The sequence below is a fragment of the Bos mutus genome, chromosome X (genome assembly GCF_027580195.1).
Source record: "Bos mutus isolate GX-2022 chromosome X, NWIPB_WYAK_1.1, whole genome shotgun sequence".
NCBI classification, from domain to species: domain Eukaryota; kingdom Metazoa; phylum Chordata; class Mammalia; order Artiodactyla; family Bovidae; genus Bos; species Bos mutus.
Genome location: NC_091646.1, coordinates 74,657,788 through 74,671,503, shown reverse-complemented (window position 1 = coordinate 74,671,503; position 13,716 = coordinate 74,657,788).

The following is a 13,716-nucleotide window of genomic DNA, read 5'->3' as shown; positions in this document are numbered from 1 at the left end:
AAAAGAATGAAACTAAAAGACTTTCTAAAACCACACACAAAAATAAACTCAAAATGCATTAAAGATCTAAACATAAGACTAGAAACTATAAAACTCCTAGAGGAAAACATAGGCAAAACACTCTCGGACATAAACCACAGCAAGATCCTCTATGATCTACCTCCCAGAATATTGGAAATAAAAGCAAAAATAAACAAATGGGACCTAATTAAACTTAAAAGCTTCTGCACAACAAAGGAAACTATAAGCAAGGTGAAAAGACAGCCTTCAGAATGGAAAAAAATAATAGCAAATGAAGCAACAGACAAAGATCTAATCTCAAAAATATACAAGCAATTCCTGAAGCTCAATTCCAGAAAAATAAAAGACCCAGTCAAAAAGTGGGCCAAAGAACTAAGCAGACATTTCTCCAAAGAAGACATACAGATGGCTAACAAACATATGCAAAGATGCTCAGTATCACTCATGATCAGAGAAATGCAAATCAAAACCACAATGAGGTACCATTTCACACCAGTCAGAATGGCTGCGATTCAAAAGTCTACAAGCAATAAAGGCTGGAGAGGGTGTGGAGAAAAGGGAAGCTTCTTACACTGTTGGTGGGAATGCAAACTAGTACAGCCACTATGGAGAACAGTGTGGAGATTCCTTAAAAAACTGGACATAGAAGTGCCTTATGACCCAGCAGTCCCACTGCTGGGCATACACACTGAGGAAACCAAAATCGAAAGAGACATGTGTACTCTTAATGTTTATTGCAGCACTGTTTATAATAGCCAGAACATGGAAGCAACCTAGATGTCCATCAGCAGATGAATGGATAAGAAAACAGTGGTACATATACACAATGGAGTATTACTCAGCCATTAAAAAGAATACATTTGAATCAGTTCTAATGAGGTGGATTAAATCAGAGCTTCTTATACAGAGTGAAGTAAGCCAGAAAGAAAAACACCAATACAGTATACTAACGCATATATATGGAATTTAGAATGAAGGTAATGATAACCCTGTATGTGAGACAGCAAAAGAGACACAGGTATATAGAACAGTCTTTTGGACTCTGCGGGAGAGGGCGAGGTTGGGATGATATTGGAGAATGGCATTGAAACATGTAAAATATCATATGTGAAACGAATCACCAGTCCAGGTTTTATGCATGATACTGGGTGCTCGGGGCTGGTGCACTGGGATGACCCAGAGGGATGGGATTGGGAGGGAGGTGTGAGGGGACTCAGGATGGGGAACACATGTACACTTACAGTGGATTCAGGTCAATGTATGGCAAAACCAATACAATATTGTAAAGTAAAATAAACAAATTAATTAATTTTAAAAAATGTGTTGAAGGAAGAGCAATAAAAAGAAAAACAACTAAATTCAACAATGAGTATTCAACACAGTAAAGATGAACATTCTTAAAAGACATGGAAAAATATGGAGTCTCTCCAAAGAAAGTAAAAGTAGAGAAGAATAAATGGAAATTTTATAACTGAGCAACAACAACAACAAAAACCTCGATGGAATAAATTGAAGAATATAGACAAAAGAGTAAAAGATCAGTAACATAAAGATAATAGAAAATTGGACTACAGATTTATTGAGCATAGCCCCAGCCATCAGAGAAAAATCCAGATTTTCCATAGCCAGTCTCTCCCTTCAGGAAGCTTCAACAAGCCTCTTATACTTATCCATCAAAGGGCAGACAGAATAAATCACAGAAAACTAATCAAACTGACCACATGGATCACAGCCTTGTCTAACTCAATAAAACTATGAGCAATGCCATGTAAGGCCATACAAGACAGATGGATCATGGTGGAGAGTTCTAACAAAACGTGGTCCACTAAAGAAAGGAATGATAAACCACTTCCATATTCTTGCCTTAAAACCCCATGAACAGTATGAAAAGGGGAAAAGATATGACACTGAAAGATGAACCCCCTGGGTAGGTAGGTGCCCAATATGCTACTGGAGAAGACCAGAGAAGTAGCTCAGGAAAGAAGGAAGAGCCTGAGCCAAAGCAAAAACAAAACTCAGTTGTGGGTGTGACTGAAGATGGAAACAAAGTCAGATTCTGTAAAGAGCAATACTGCCTAGGAACCTGGAATGTTAGGTCCATGAATCAAGGTAAATTGGAAGTGGTTAAATAGGATATGGCAAGAGTGAACATTGACCTTTTAGAAATCAGTGAACTAAAGTGGATCAGAATGGGCAAATTTAATTCAGATGACCATTGCATCTACTACTGTGGCCAATAATCCCTTAGAAGAAATGGAGTAGCCCTCATAGTCAACAAGAGACTAAAATGCAGTCGTTGGGTGCAATCTTAAAAAAGACAGGATGATCTGTGTTCATTTCCAAGGCAACCCATTCAATACCACAGTAATCCAAGTCTATGTCCCAACCTGTAATGCTGAAGAAGCTGAAGTTGAAGACCTACAAGACCTTCTAGAACTAACACCAAAAAAATGTCCTTTTCATCATAGGGGACTGCAATGCAAAAGTAGGAAGTCAAGAGTTACCTGTATAACATGCCAGTTTGGCCTTGGAATGCAAAATGAAGCAGGAAAATGCTAGCAGAGTTTGGCCAACAGAATGCACTGGTCATAGCAAGCACCTTTGTCCAACAACATAAGAGCCAAATCTACATATGGATGTCACAGATGGTTAATACTGAAATAAAATTTATTATATTCTTTGCAGCCAAAGATGAAGAAGCTCTATACAGTCAGCAAAAACAAGACCAGGAGCTGACTGAGGCTCAGATTATGAACTCCTTATTGCAAAATTGAGACTTAAATTGAAGAAAGTAGGGAAAAGCAGTAGGCCATTCAGGTTTGACCTAAATCAAATCCCTTACAGTATACAGTGGAAGTCAAAATAGATTCAAGGGATTAGATCTGATAGAGTGCCTGAAGAACTATGGATAGAGGTTCACCACATTGTATAGGAGGCTGTGATCAAAAGCAACCCCAAGAGAAAGAAATACAAAAAGGCAAAATGGTTGTCTGAGAATGCCTTACAAAAGCTGTGAAAAGAAGAGAACCTAAAGGCAAAGGAGAAAAGGAAAGATGTATCCATCTGAATGCAGAATTACAAAGAATAGCAAGGGAGAGATAAGAAAGCCTTCCTAAGTCATCAATGCAAATAGAGGAAAACAAAAGAATGGAAAGACTAAAGATCTCTTCAAGAAAATCAGAGATACCAAGGGAATGTCTCATGCAAAGATGGGCACAAAAATGACAGATGGTATGGACCTAATGGAAGCAGAATATATTAAGAATACACAGAACAACTATAGAAAAAACATCATGACCCAGATAACCACAATGGTGTGGTCACTCACCTAGAGCCAGAAAACCTGGCGTGTGAGGTCAAGTAGGCCTTAGGAAGCATCAATATGAACAAAGCTAGTGGGTGGAGGTGATGGAATTCCAGTTGAGCTATTTCAGATCCTAAAAGATAATACTGTTAAAGTGTTGCACTCAACACGCCAGCAAATTTGGAAACTCAACAGGGGCCACAGGACTGGAAAAGGTCAGTTTTCATTCCAATCCCAAAGAAAGGCAATGCCAAAGAATGTTCAAGCTGCTGCACAGTTGCACTCATCTCACACACCAGCAAAGGAATGCTGAAAATTCTCCAAGTTGTGCTTCAACAGTACCTGAAACTAGACCTTCTAGATGTTCAAGCTGGATTTAGAAAAGGCAGAGGAACCAGAGATCAAATTGCCAACATCTGCTGGATCACAGAGAAAGCAAGAGAGTTCCAGAAAAATATCTACTTCTACTTCATTGACTATGCTAAATCCTTTGACTGTGTGGATCACAACAAATTGTGGAAAATTATTCAAGAGAATGGAATACCAGACCACCTTACCTGTCTTCTGAGAAATCTGTATGCAGATTAAGAAGCAACAGTTAGAACCAGACATGGAACAAAAAACCAGTTCCAAATTGGGAAAGGAGTACATCAAGGTTGTATTTTGTCACCTTGGTTATTTAACTTATATACAGAGCACATCATGCGAAATCCTGACCTGGATGAAGCACAGGCTGGAATCAAGGTTGCCAGGAGAAGTATCAATAACTTCAGATATGCAGATGACACCACCCTTATGGCAGAAAGTGAAGAACTAGAGAGCCACTTTATGAAAGTGGAAGATGAGAGTGGAAAAGTTGGCTTAAAACTCAACATACAAAAAACTAAGATCATGTCATCGAGTCCCATCATTTCATTGCAAATAGATGGGGAAACAATGGAAACAGTGGCAGACTTTATTTTCTTTAGCTCCAAAATCACTGCAGATGATGATTGCAACCATGAAATCAAAAGACGCCTGCTCCTTGGAAGAAAAACTATGACCAATCTAGATAACATATATTAAAAAGCAGAGACGTTACTTTTCCATCAAGTGAAAGCTTTGGTTTTCCCAGTCATGTATGGATGTGAGACTTGGAACATAGAGAGAGCCGAGCACTGAACAACTGATGCTTTTGAAGTGTGGTGTTGAAGAAGACTCTTGTGAGTCCTTTGGACAGCAAGGAAATCAAATTAGTCAATTTTAAAGGAAATCAGTCCTAAATGATCATTGGAAGGACTAATGGTAAGATGAAACTCCAATATTTAGCCATCTGATGTGAAGAACTGACTCACTGAATGCTGAGCAAGACTGAACCTGATGCTGAGCAAGACTGAAGGCAGAAGGAGAAGGGGACAACAGAGGATTAGATGGTTGGATGGCATCACGGACTTGATGGACATGAGTTTGAGCAAGCTCCGGGAGCTGTAGATGGACAGGGAAGTCTGGCATGCTGCAGTCCATGGGGTCAGAGTCCGACATGACTGAGCAGCTGAACTGAATTGAATGAATTTAAAAGTGAATTCTTTGAAAATATTATTGAAATTTTACCATAGGGTACTGATGAAATGACATGCATATAGATCCTACATAAAATAATAGAGTCCAGAAATAGACCCATATAAAGTAAGGGTAACTGGTCAAAAAGAATGTGATGCATTACCATATGTGAAATGGATGACCATTCCAAGATCAATGCATAAAAACAGGGCACTGGGTTTCATGTAGATTTGAGTTCAAGTAGATTCAACTCAAAGCTAGTGCACTGGGACAACCCAGAGGGATGGGATGGGGAGGGAGATAGGAGGGGTTTTCAGGGTTGGCGGACACATGTACACCCATGGCTGATTCATGTCAATGTGTGGCAAAAACTACCACATTACTGTAAAGTAACTGGCCTACAGTTAAAATTATACATATATATATATATCTCCTCTTCTAGATTTCAGTAAATGTGGAATGGAGTTTGGAAATTTTTATTTTGAGTATTCTTTTGATGAGCCCCCCCACACACACACACACCTTCACCTTATATTGAGGACCATTGAGAAAAGACACCAAGATGACTAGAGACTAGCAGAATTTCATAATAGGGTTTGAGAAATATAAAAAGGAAAAAAAAATGTGACATTTGGAGGAAATGGAGATGTTCATTGTGTTATAGTATAAAGTGCATATAGTGGGGTGAACTCAGGGTGATTAAAAAACAATGAAATTAAACTGGAAAGACAAATTGGTATAATATTTTGAATTGTCTTGTATGTGATGGGATTGGTATGATATTTTGAATTGCAAATAATTCAAGTTGTATATAATTTTATATACAATTTTATAATTGTATACATTTTTATTTATATGATCTATATATTATAGAATTTAATAATTATATGCAACTTTATAATTGGGATAATATTTTGAATTGTCTTGTATGTGATTTTGCATCTATTCTGTGTGCTACCAGGAACTATTGGAAATTTTGAAGCAAAGATGTAACAGAATTCATTCGTTTATTAATTAATTCAATAAATATTTACTCAGTGCCTACTCTGGGTATGGCTGTATGTGCCAGGCACAGGACTACAATGGAAAGCAAGGAAGACTGTATAGAAAATATATTGGAAGTGGAAAAGAATGGTTTCTGGAAAACTGTTTTAGAGATTGTTGAAGTAGCCTTAAAAGAGATGACGATAAAGACCTAAATTAAGATAATGGAAATAGGGTTGGAGAGGAGGACCAGAGTAAAGAAAATGGAAAGTTTCTAGTTGAGCATCCTGGAAAGACAAAGATGTCAGGGGAGTCCGGGAGAGAGAGATGAACATCAGTTATTTCCACTGTGAAACTCTCTCACTAACTCAGCCTCATCAGTGATGGAGATATTCTCAAGGCTGATATTTAACTGATCTGTACCTGTATGGCCAGGATTTATCAACCTTAGAAAGAGTGACGTTTTGAGTTGAATAACCCTTTGTTGTGTGCATTGGCTTTGGGGGTAAAGGAGAGGGTTCAGGGGTCTTTTCTACGCATTGTAAGATATTTAACAGCATCCCTGATCTTTACCTACTAGATTCAAGTAGCATTACCCGATTACCAATCACAAATGTCTCCAGACATTACCAAAAATATCCTTTGGGGGATAAAATCACACCCAGTTGAGAACTACAGCTGTATGTCCATATCAATTGTTAAAATGTTAAAAACACTTTAATACTAGTTGGTAAATAGTCACCTCATGTCTCTCAAATGTTCTCCCTACTGCCCTGAGTTCCTCAGTACCTACCCTGGCTCTGCATATAGTATTGCTTGACACAAAATTGGATCTCTAGGATCTGCTCCAGTGTCATAGGCTAGTCATACTCCATTCTGATTTATCATTGCCATTGTTATACAGGTTGTCAACATTTTAATGTCATGTTTAAACATTCTTAAAGAAACTCAGTTGTTTAATATCTTTCTTTACTTCCATCTATGAATTCTAGCTCTCTTATCCTACCTCACCTCATAAATGATCTTCCCTCCTATTAGTGTTAATGACTTTCAGATATTTTTAGAAGACCATGTGGTCTGTTTACTGTGTCTCATCATCAAGTATGTCTGGAAAAACATATCTCCTTTAATCTTTCCTTGCCAATCAGAACATCTCCCTTCATCAGTCATGTCTACAGCTTCTCTCTGACTTCCTTCCTTGTGTCCTAATCACTCAGAGCCTCCAATGACCCCACACTGACTCGGACATCCTAGGTGTCATCTCATCAAAGTCACGTAGTTCCATGACACAGTGTCTTAGAACACTCCTGGAAATAACATTGGCCCATTTCAGTTACCTTATCATATTGCAAAAGCATATCTAATATGAGAAAAACTCATCCTCACACACATCCTGTTACCCAGTCTCACAGAGAACCACATGTTCATATGTCTGAAGCCAAAAATAATAAATGATGGTGGACAGTGGTAATAGTTCCAGGATGTATTCCCAAACTGACCAGAAAAGAGATGAACTCTTCCCTTTATCTTGCCCTGTCTGGATGTGAATTGCAACTAGCTTTTCTTCTCAGCCTTCCACATATTATATACCCCAACACACACACACACGCACACACACACACACTGTAATCCCGAAGATGTGCTGCTTCTAACTGTTCACGATGTAAATATTTCCTTTTTCAGGAATTTTCTCCATGTTGGAATTTGCCCAAGACTCTCCTAATCCTGGAATGTGAAGTCAAGTGGGCCTTAGGAAGCATCACTACGAACAAAGCTAGTGGAGGTGATGGAATTCCAGATGAGCTATTTCAAATTCTCAAAGATAACACTGTGAAAGTTCTGCACTCAATAGGCCAGCAAATTTGGAAAATTCAGCAGTGGCCACAGGACTGGAAAAGGTCAGTTTTCATTCCAATACCAAAGAAAGGCAATGCCGAAGAATGCTCAAACTACTGCACAATTGCACTCATCTCATACACTAGTAAAGTAATGCTCAAAATTCTCCAAGCCAGGCTTCAGCAATACGTGAACTGTGAACTTCCAGATGTTCAGGCTGGTTTTAGAAAAGGCAGAGGAACCAGAGATCAAATTGCCAATATCCACTGTATCATTGAAAAAGCAAGAGAGTTCCAGAAAAACATCTATTTCTGCTTTATTGACTATGCTAAAGCCTTTGACTGTGTGGTTCACAATAAACTGTGGAAAATTCTGAAAGAGATGGGAATACCAGACCACCTGACCTGCCTCTTAAGAAACCTATATGCAGGTCAGGAAGCAACAGTTAGAACTGGACATGGAATAACAGACTGGTTCCAAATAGGAAAAGGAGTACATCAAGGCTGTATATTGTCACCCTGCTTATTTAGCTTATATGCAGAGTACATCATGAGAAACGCTGGGCTGGAAGAAGCACAAGCTGGAATCAAGATTGCCAGGAGAAATATGAATAACCTCAGATATGCAGATGACACCACCCTTATGGCAGAAATTGAAGAGAAACTAAAAAGCCTCTTTATGAAAATGAAAGAGGAGAGTGAAAAAGTTGGCTTAAAACTCAACATTCATAAAATGAAGATCATGGCATCTGGTCCCATCACTTCATGGCAAATATGTGGGGAAACAGTGGAAACAGTGTCAGACTTTATTTTTTGTGGGGCTCCAAAATCACTGCAAATGGTGATTGCAGCCATGAAATTAAAAGATGCTTACTCCTTGGAAGGAAAGTTATGACCAACCTAGATAGCATATTGAAAAGCAGAGACATTACTTTGCCAACAAAGGTCCGTCTAGTCAAGGCTATGGTTTTTCCAGTGGTCATGTATGGATGTGAGATTTGGACTGTAAAGAAAGCAGAGCACCAAAGAATTGATGCTTTTGAACTGTGATGTTGGAGAAGACTCTTGAGAGTCCCTTGGACTGCAAGGAGATCCAACCAGTCCATTCTGAAGGAGATCAGCCCTGGGATTTCTTTGGAAGAAATGATGCTAAAGCTGAAACTCCAGTACTCTGGCCACCTCATGCAAAGAGTTGACTCATTGGAAAAGACTCTGATGCTGGGAGGGATTGGGGGCAGGAGGAGAAGGGGACGACAGAGGATGAAATGGCTGGATGGCATCACTGACTCAATGGACGTGAGTCTGAGTGAACTCCGGGAGTTGGTGATGGACAGGGAGGTCTGATGTGCTGTGATTCATGGGATCACAAAGAGTTGGATACCACTGATTGACTGAACTATACTGAAATGAAACTATAGGAACAAGAATAGAATACGTGTACCAGTGTTTGTGGACCAACAATAAGAACTTTATTCACACCATGTCAATCTTTAAAGATAAGTAGAAAGAACATATAGGTTCCTCTGATATTCTACATCATGAATATAGTCAGAGAAAAGGTGGGAATGAAGAAGTAGTTTCAGTCAAAAAGTTCTGACTGCATAATTAGTGCTTGTTTATGAGACTGGAGGATGAAGATGCAATAAAACGTAGGATATAAGAATGTCATGACAATGTTCCAATATAAGGAAATTAATAGTATGATGCACCATAAAAATGGTGATTATGAAGAGTACATAATAACATTAAAAAGTTATGAAATAATGGTAAATGAGAAGACAGGACAGAAAGATGCATGCGACTTTTTTTTATCTATACATAGAAATGTGTTTTAAAAGCCTAAGTTAAAGTCTCAGCAATGTTAATATTAGAGTTCTGGAACCAAGAATGAATTTTCTTCTTTGATATACTTATCTAGTTTAACATAGTTCTTATATCACTGCAATACTAAATGCATGGTGTATTTGCAAATTAAAGAAAAGATGTAATAATCCATCCCAGAAATGTATTCAACAAATAATATATATGGAATAGCTACAATATATTATGCACTCTGCTGGGCAATACATCACAAAGAAGACGAAATATCAGAATAACTGATAGGAATAACAAAGTGTCATTTTTGAAGATCTTGAATGGCAGATAATTGTCTGTTTAACTGGTTTTCATATAGTCTTCTGACCAGTTAACCACTGATAACTGATAAAGAACCTCAGATCTTTGGGGTCTCAAACCCCTGGTAAAAATCCAACCCTAATAAACTACTGTTGAAAAAATTGGACACTATAAAACTCTTAGAGAAAAACATAAGCAGAACACTCTTTGACAGAAATCTCAGCAAGATTTTTTCAAATCAAAACTACAATGAGTTTTCTATCATCTCACACTGGTCAGAATGACCATCATCAAAAAATCTACAAACAGTAAATGCTGGAGAGTGGGTAGAGAAAAGGGAACCCACTTACACTGTTGGTGGAAATGTAGATTGATAAAGCCACTATAGAGGTTCCTTAGAAAAACTAAAAATAGAACTACTGTATAACCCAGCAATTTCACTTCTGAGCGTATACCTGGAGAAAACCATAATTCAAAAAAATAAGTGCACCCCAATGTTTATTGCAACACAATTTATAATAACCAGGACATAGAAGCAGTCTAAATGTTCATCAAAAGAGAGATGGATAAAGAAGATGTGGTATATATATAAAATGGAGTATTGAAAGTGAAAGAAAATATTGGTTTCTCAGTTGTGTCTGACTCTTTGTGATCCCATGGACTGTAGCCCACTAGGCTCCTCTGTCCATGGAATTCTCCAGGCAAGAATAATGAAGTAGGTAGCCATTCCCTTCTCCAGGGGATCTTCCTGACCAAAGGACCAAACTGGGGTCTTCTGCATTGCAGGTGGATTCTTTACCATCTGAGCCACCAGGGATGTTACTTAGCCATAAAAGGAAACAAAACTTTACCATTTGCAGAGACATGGATGAACCTAGAGACTGTTATACAAGGTGAAGTAAGTCAGAAAGAGGAAAACAAATATTGTATATATGTTTATATTGTATATATGTTTATATTGTATATATATATGGGATCTAGCAAAATGATACATATGAACTTATTTTTTGCAGAAATAAACAGACAGATGTAGATAACAAATGTATGGATACCAAGGGGAATGGGAGGGTCAGATGAATTAGGTAATTGGGATTGACATATATACACTATTCTGTATAAAATAGATAAGTAATGAGAACCTACTGTATAGCACAGGGAAATCTACTCAATGCTTTGTGATGACCTAAGCAGAAAAGAAATCCAAAAAGAGGGGGCATGTGTATACATAGAGTTGATTCACTTTGCTGTACAGTAGAAAATAACACAAAATTGTGAAATGACTATACTCCAATAAAAAATAATTTTATAAAGACAATCCAGGAAATGACATTTCAAATTTTACAAAAGGAAAGTTGTTTTTGGTTATCAGAGAAATCAGAAATTTAAAATCAGTCATCAAGTAAAATTCTTTCTTCTCCCTTTTCCCTCTAAACTTTGAAATTTGAAATAACTATTCTGTAAAGGTTACCCAGCTCTCATATGCATGTAGTCATCAGCCTCAAAAAGGAACAAGCCTGGGAGACTACAGTTCATGAGAATAAACCATGAATGAAAGTGAAATTCAAGGAACACTTTCATGTAGTTTTGGAAAAAGGGTAACTCCACTGAAAAGTTTGAAATGATCTTTGAGATATGAGAATATAAGGTCAATATTAGTGTTAATTTAAGCAGAAGTTTTTGATAAGAGTGTATGATGGGGAATAATCTCTGTTATCTACTAAGCTTTATGGCAAAATTTGATGAATTCATCAAGTCTTAAGGTCTCCTGGATGACCTCTTTGACTAGCAGTTCTCAGGTGCACTGGGATGACCCAGAGGAATGGTATGGGGAGGGAGGTGGGAGAGGGGGTCAGGATGGGGAACACATGTACACCCGTGGCGGGTGCATTTTGATGTATGGCAAAACCAATACAATATTGTAAAATAAAAAAATAAAAATAAAAAATTATATAAAACAATAGTAGTAACACCTATCAGTTATCAGTGGACTAAGAACAATATCAATAACCTCAGATATGCAGATGACACCACCCTTATTCAGAAAGTGAAGAACAACTAAAGAACCATGTGATGAAATTGAAAGAGGAGAGTGAAAAACTGGCTTAGAACTCAACATTCAAAAAATTAAGATCATGGCATCCAGTCCCATCACTTCATAGCAAATAGATGGGGGGAAAAGGGAAACAAAGATAGAATTTATTTTCTTGGGCTCCAAAATCACTGCAGATGGTGATTGCAGCCATGAAATTAAAAGATGCTTGCTCCTTGGAAGAAATGCTATGTGAAAACTGGATTGTGTATTAAAAAACAGAGACATTACTTTGCCAACAAAGGTCCATGTAATCAAAGCTATGGTTTTTCTGTTAGTCATGTGTGGATGTGAGATTTGGACTGTAAAGAAGGCTGAGCACTGAAGAACTGATGCTTTCAAACTGTGGTGTTGGAGAAGACTCTTGAGAGTCCCTTGGACAGCAAGGAGATCAAACCAGTAAATTCTAAAGGAAATCAACTCTGATTATTCATTGGAAGGACTGATGCTGAAGCTGAAGCTCCAATACTTTTTGGTCTCCTGACGCAAAAAGCCGAGTCATTATAAAAGACCCTGATGCTGGAAAAAATTGAAGGCAGGAGGAGAATGGGACGGCACAGTATGAGATGGTTGGATGGCATCACTGATTCAATGGATATGAGTTTGATCAAGCTCCAGGAGAGAGTAAAGGACAGGGAAACCTGGTGTGCTGCAGTCCATGGGGGTCACAGAGAGTCAGACACTACTGAGTGACTGAACAACAGCAACAACAAGGAACAATAGTATACACTATTTGATCACACTAACATTTGTCCTAGAGTCTAACTGCTCAAACAGCTAACAGAAACACCTTCTCCCCACCGACGTAATCATATCTGTTAGGAGTACCACCTCCTCCGTGTAACCTTCTTTAACCCCACCTATACAACAAGTTAAGGCCCCTCTAGCCTTTTTACATATATCTGGTTATAGTATTGATCATCATGTCTTGTTATCATCTATAAAATTGTCTATCTCACACACTGGAACTTATGTTTTTCATGGACATAGAAAATGTTATATTTACTTCAGAGTCCAGTACAGATGTTTCAGAAAGTATTACTTACATGACAGAGTATAATAAATAAATAAAACGTCATTTCATCTTTATATTTAACTCTTTAGAAAAGTAACAGATTAACTTTTGCTAGGGCAATGAGTCTGAAATTTCATGGGGCTTTCTAGTTCCTGAGATACTTTTTAAACATCCGGATTCCTGGGCCTTTTTGACTTGGGCCAGAGAGACTTGAATCTGAGGCATGGTATTCCTAGTATCAAGTGTATCCCCAGCTCTTCCACTCTGCCAGTCCTCATTCCATTCAAAATAATATGAAGCAAAAGAACCAACTAAAAGATTGATCCTGGTTCTATTCAGATAAGTTAAAACAAGAGTAGAAGAAAGTATCCTGGGGATAGGCATATCATGAAAATTGATACATAAATTAACTACTACTGAAACTGAGTAGAACACTGTTGGGCATTACTGGGAACAGATCATTGCATCCCTCCCCTCCCCCAGGGCCCTACCCTCTTGTTTGTTAAAAAGTGTTGGCCTCCCAGGCCTTCCCTGAGTTCCAAAGAGCAAATTTATCAGATAAGTGATAAAATGCAGAAACAAAGGAAAACATGCAAATAGGGTAAAATAATAATAGTTTAGCCATAAAACAAAATCAATGACTTTTAGTTCCTCTTCAAGGGCTATAAATAATATCCTGAACCATATCCTTGAGTCATTTTGCAGATACAGAAAGCCCCACAAGATGAAAGAAGTTAACTTCATGTTGACCACTGACACATAGGCCTGAGACCTGTTGGAACCATAAAAATGGTAATAGGGATTCCAAAAACTC